At 34.7% G+C, this 6461-nt stretch overlaps 1 pseudogene across 1 annotated transcript; it reads left to right on the plus strand.

The window, feature by feature from the left end:
* Positions 1-1657: 1657 nt before the first annotated feature.
* LOC149205665 (glutathione S-transferase TCHQD-like) lies at positions 1658-2950 on the plus strand (annotated as a pseudogene). Its single transcript, XR_016251893.1, has 2 exons — positions 1658-2295; positions 2402-2950. The product of XR_016251893.1 is annotated as a glutathione S-transferase TCHQD-like (transcript).
* Positions 2951-6461: the final 3511 nt, after the last annotated feature.

Consider the following 6461-nt stretch of genomic DNA (forward strand, 5'->3'; position numbering starts at 1 on the left):
ACATAAAAAATGATGGAAAGCAGTACATCAGCCAACATTCAGTGCAAACACACCTCACAAGATCAATACTAAATCTGTAGCATTGGATGCCATGTGATGTCAATAAAAATGATTATTGACATGCAAAAAAATGGACTGATAAATCTACGAACATTCCATTTTCTAGGTAACACCCTTGCTTATGTGGCAGTCTTCAAATGGTGGAAAAACGCTCCTTAGACTCTAGAAAACATAGCAAAGCTAACATGCATATTACTTTCAAGGTTCGGACTTTGGTTTCTATTTCCTTTGCAGGTCGTACATGATGCAGACCTATGAAAGATAGAGTCATTCAGAGTGCAGAAATTTGGCTTTTCTTTTCATTTGGAGGCCCTATTCAATGCAGAAAGATACTCTGTTTCCTCTGCCACTATCCGTCCTCCCGGAACTGAATTGATAATTCCAATCTGCGTACCATAGTAATACATCCAGAAATTATGGCAAAAAAAAAATCTGAGGTAGCAGTCGACATGGCACAAAAGCTATACCTTCAAAGTTATGGTCCAATAAAATGTTTGAAAAATCATTTTTTCAATAATATTTAAAAATAAATATTTATTTTCAAAGTCAAACATTATAACTTGGATTGATCAATACTAAACTATAATGGCAAAGACTAATAAAAATAAATTATATATATATATATATATATTATATATATATATATATATATATATAATTTATTTTTATTAGTCTTTGCCATTATAGTTTAGTATTGATATATATATAGTAGATTAATATCAACCTTCGTCTAAAAATGAAACACCATTTACCTTTATCTCGAGATTTAGTAAATTTGGTTAAATAGTTGAGGAAAATGTAAATTTTTATTTTTAAATAAATATTAAAATTAACTTAAAAATATACACCAATAAAGAATACATAATTAAGCTACAACTTAAATAATATCTTAACTAATTCTCTCTCATTGCAAACACTTTAACTCATCAAATGTTTGCTAAATCTAATGGTGGTTCACTAAATCTAATGGTGGTTCACTAAAGAATACATAATTAAGCTACAACTTAAATAATATCTTAACTAATTCTCTCTCATGGCAAACACTTTAACTCATCAAATGTTTGCTAAATCTAATGGTGGTTCACTAATTTGACTAATTACTCGCACTCTGGAATTGGACTTGTCTTATTGAAGAGCACATACCAGATATTGATGGAATCCCATCACCTAAATTTCAAAAAACTAGCGTGTTAAGTTTTCTCAGAATATTTTCTTTGTAATCTGACTTGCACCCTTGAAAAGAAATAATACTCCCATGGACATGAAAATCTGTATTCAATTGCTGGTTCAGTCCTGTTGTAATAGTTTGAGAGATACATATTACCATATGAAATTTGGACGTCCATTGCTGGATTAGTCCTGTAATTCCCATATGAAAATTTGGTTCAGTCTTGTTGTAATAGTTTCAGAGATACATATTACCATATGAAATTTGGACGTCCATTGCTGGATTAGTCCTGTAATTCCCATATGAAAATTTGGATTCCATAGCCGGATCTGCCGTATTACAATAGTTTCAGAAATACTGGATTTTATTGCTGGATAAACCATGTTTTAATAGGGATTTTACAATAGTTTCAGAAATACTGGATTTTATTGCTGGATAAACGCCATGAAGAAAAACATGTTGCAAGGTACAAACACTTGGAAACCTAGGTAGGGACCAACCAGTCTCAATTTGTCTATTATATTGAATAACGATATATTGCTACTTTAAGAATCATCCAAAATAAAGAAAAGATATACCGGAGTATATATTTCTCTGAAAGACATTGATACACCTAAATTGTTGATTAACTGTAGCATTGAGGCTTCTCCAGTAATTGAACGCATCAAAGTGTGATTTTATAATAGATTACATACTGAATGAAAAAATCTGTCCTGTCTCTGAGAATAATTTACCAGCCTAATTTTTCCCTTTCACATTGCTATATGCATCACATTCATTGCTGTCGGAAACAACAATAAGAAGCAGGTCTGTGAATTATCTATTGCAAGGTCTGCGAACTGTAAGGCATTCAATATGATGGATTTTTATTACCATCCCCCTTCACTTGACTGCCAAAAGGTATGCTTGGTGATGGAAGAGAAAAATACGAAGTATAACCCCCACATTGTGGATCCTTTCAAAGCAAGGAATTTGGATGCAGAGTTTTTCAGGCAAATTCCTAATGGTAGCATTCCTGTACTAATCACTGCGGATCAAGTTTTCTGTGACTCACTGACTATGATTCGGTAAGTTTCTTTCACCTACAGAATGTATAATATTTGAATTATTTTCAGAGGCCTTATTGATGTCTATTTAATGATTCGTATCCTATCAATTTTTATTGGTAAACAGGTATCTTGCCAAGATTGGCAAGCCTTTAGGCCATAAAAGGGTAGATCAGAGCAAGGTCCAGGAGTGGCTAGAGAAGATTGATTCATGGGACTCGAAACTCTTCACGATAAATCATTGTCCAAGTGATCACGCTAATTCAAAAGGCAAGTTGTCATTACTCGTCTTGTGGAAAATCCTGATTTGGCAGGAAAATATCACAACAAACTTCAAGCCATGCATGCCATGGAGGAAATGTTGAAGGATCAGGAGGCTTTGGCTTCAAACACGAATGAACTTATAAGGCTACTTAATGAGGCTGAGAAACAGCTTACAAACACACAGTTTTTGGCTGGAGCTGAGTTTTCTGTGGCAGATTGTGCTGAGGTTTTGAAGTTGGACAAAGAGTATTTTCGAAAGCATCCTCGTCTTATATATTACTTCGAGTAGATGAAGGAAAGACCAAGCTATCAGACTGTAATAGGACCATATTCCACCTTTTTTTGAAAGATGAAAATTTTACTGCCTTCTACCCGTAATATGAGCATCAGGAGATTGCTACATAACTACTAGTATGCATGGTATTATTTTGTTGTCCTCTATCTGTAATATGATCAAATAGAAATGAAGCAAAAACTCGGAAAGGAGATTAAGGTTGTTACTGGAGATGAAGCAATACAGAAAACGTCCAGAAATGTCCTTCAACGCTGAAATTTGAATTGCCCAGTGACAAAACAGAGTAGGCCAAGGCAAAGTATTTGTATTTAACATTGTTGTGTGAGTAACCAACATAAGCTGCACAGTGCTATGCAAATTCCTTCCTTCAGAAACATCAACATGAAAACATGCAACTCCATTCTGTCTAATGTTTCTGGGACAACCCATAGATGTATCCTGATAGTGTTAAGTTAGCATCCAACTATTGTAAAAAGGGAAATAAAAACAGCAACTACAAATTAGTTAATATCATATTTAGCTTGCAACTGCTTGCTATATAGTAAAAAATGGCTATTGTCAGATAAAGGTAGGGAGAAACAACTGCAAATTCAATAACAGAACAGAGATTAAACTGCATGCAAGATGATCCGAGAACAAGTAGTAAAGAAAAAATTAACAACACTTTCTCCAAGGTGCGTAGATATCGAATTCAGCTGTGCCATGTTCTCATAAAGGCGCTGAATAGCTTGCCTCGATCTTACAATTTCTTTTGCAAAATTCTGCCCAAGAAAATTTTGACTCATTAAAGATAAAAGAAAAGCCTGTTTCTAAGCACTAGCAACCTTGCTGATGTTCTTTAGTCACAAACATGATATCATTAAATTTAGTACAATATGATATCATTAAATTTAGAAATTGTACTAGAGAGAAATATAACAAGAATTGTTACTGGAGGTTCAACCCAAGATACATAAAAAATGATGGAAAGCAGTACATCAACCAGCATTCAGTGCAAACACCCCTCACAAGATTTGTCCCCTGCTTGATATCAATCACAAAGTTGCAGTAAACAATAGATTTAACATAAGAAGTGAAGAAATAAAAGAAGTTGATCTTCTTGGTCTCCTAAGAAAAGAATATATCTGAGTGTGAGTGTTAGCCCTGAGTTTACTGAATGGAACTTCGTTAGTAAATGGATACTTCTAAAATTCAAATTTGAGATTGATGAAGACCCTATGCCACAAGAAATTCACAAACTAGCACATAACCTTGACTTTCAAATTGTTTCTTTCCATCTAGAAACAAAATAAAGGCACTTATAAAATATGGACCTACATATGATGCACAGTTTCCAGTGCTACTAAGGATGCAGTCAAAAGTACTTCCTTCCAGAGAGATAGGAATAAGCCTTTTGCTAATGACCAGTATGACATTTGGCCTCTGGCTGATCTCAGAATTTATGGTATATCTGACCTGCCCTCTCCACATCTGCAACTTGGGGTACATCATCAATGTGCATAGGGCTCTTATAACCAACAACATGCAAAGGACTCATCCAAGAAAATGATAGCCAACTGAGAAGGTTGGCTCTTGCATAAATAGTGACTGCCTTAATGTTTCCACATTTTTGGGAAATTGTCTTTCAAGAGAGGTTCTTGAATGGTCTGTGAGGAGGAATCTTCACCACTTTTGGCACAACAACTACTATAACAAAAGAAAGCCAAAAAGGGAAGAACCATAATTTCAACAAAGATATCAACATCCACGCTTCTTTATTCTGTCAATTGTTGAATGTCGAGGAAGATGAAGAAAGTACGAAGAATGAATGATAGGCTCCACAACGACTATAATAAAAGTGGGAACTTGTCTTTACCTTCTTTTGTGATTGAGTGATGAACATAAGCTGACATTGTAGACCAAGTCAGAGCCTAGAAAATATACTTGCCCACATTTGCAAAACCTTCATGCTTCTCCTTCAGCCACCAATACATAGGGATCCATATCCCGAGAACGCTGTAGCATATATATAGGAAAATGCAACCACCTACTGCTAGCTTTTGCATAATCCCCAGTTTAAACTTACTAGAAAAGCTGTCAAATGGAACAAGAGGTGTATATGGCTGAGGTGTGCAAAATTTACATCACGTCCAACACATTTCAAGGATGACAGAAACAAGAAAGAACAAATTAAGCCCAATTGCAAGTTCATGTCGAAAGAAATGCCCTACAAAAATAGCTCTAAGTCCCTCCTACCCAACTGTTTCACCCATTTCCAGCTAGAGGGTACTGTTATTCTTGTACAGTGCTCAAATGGCTTCCATGACTACAAGTAAATAATTTACCAACAATATCAACAAAGTTCCTTATGGGTATATCTACTTTAGCAGCCACATGAAAAAATTCTAACAGAACTCTTGGCTACCATTTACAAATGCACATACACATTGGACTTCATACAACAAGGATGTTGCAGTGCAAAAACCTTGTTTATTGTACTACATAACTCAAGAAGAATCATATTAACATAACCAGCACTGAGTGATGGTGAAATTGAATCACAGGGCAATAATTGATACTTATATGCTTGGCATCTCTGGGTAGCTGGATGCATGCACTCTTCCTCTTTCATTTTGGTTGGCAAGCTGCAAACATCTGAAAGAATAGAGAAATGGGTGTATGAATTGAATGTTCTTGTTTAAATATTTATTTATTTATTTAATTTTAATTTTAATTGTCCCTTTCATTATACTTCTGGGACCTATCATCTCATCTCAGTAGATTTGGCTCCTCCAAGGATTTGAATTTCAAGTCTCTTTATTTACATAATACAACAATTGAGCTGCACCACTGTGACACCTTCCATTAGAATATTATTCCTGCTTTGAATTTTCAATGAATTTGTGAGTAAACCACTAAGCTTTCTCTCTTGATTATTGAAATAAACCAGAGTCCACAGTCAAAAAAGGTCCCTTTCAACACAATAATTTTAATTTAGTCTCAGTTTTCATGATTAATGTCAAGGCAATGTGAAACTCACAATGTGTCTTACAACAGTGGCACATTCATCTTTCATAGCCTCTAGGCAAGCAAAGCAGATAGATATTCACATCTAATATAATGACTGGCCTTATAACATTAAAATCAACAACATCACTCAGATTCTTAGGCTCGTTTGAAAAGTTGTCAGGTGGCAGTAACGTCTGCATCAGTAAAGATGAACTTTTAACATTCCCCAACTCTCTTGAGGACTTGGTTTATTTTATGCTTATAAGATGTGGGAAATTTATTTAGAACAAAGGAGGACATTTTAGATGCAAATAAAAGGAATATTTTAACACCCAAGGTACATCTTCTAGTGCAGCTTATTTTACTGTAGAGGAATGGTGAAGATATTTGTTGTGTTACATTTGTAAAAAGAGTGATTGTAGCAGCAATAATCTCTAGACTAAAGCAACGACTTGATTACCCTTCATTTGTCATCAATCACTACTTATCTATAGCAACTTCTATAGATTGTGGGAATAAGTAGCAAAAAACACAGAGATGTTTTCTATTAGCAAGGTAAATCCAAAGGCAAAGTTTTCTTTCAAGCTTGTACCAGAAACTGGAATTAGAATTATTCTCTGTGGAGTTGTCAAAGGTAATG

The sequence above is a fragment of the Pinus tabuliformis genome, chromosome 1_2, assembly GCF_031772625.1.
Source record: "Pinus tabuliformis cultivar Carrire ecotype Pingquan chromosome 1_2, CPIR1, whole genome shotgun sequence".
NCBI lineage: Eukaryota > Viridiplantae > Streptophyta > Pinopsida > Pinales > Pinaceae > Pinus > Pinus tabuliformis.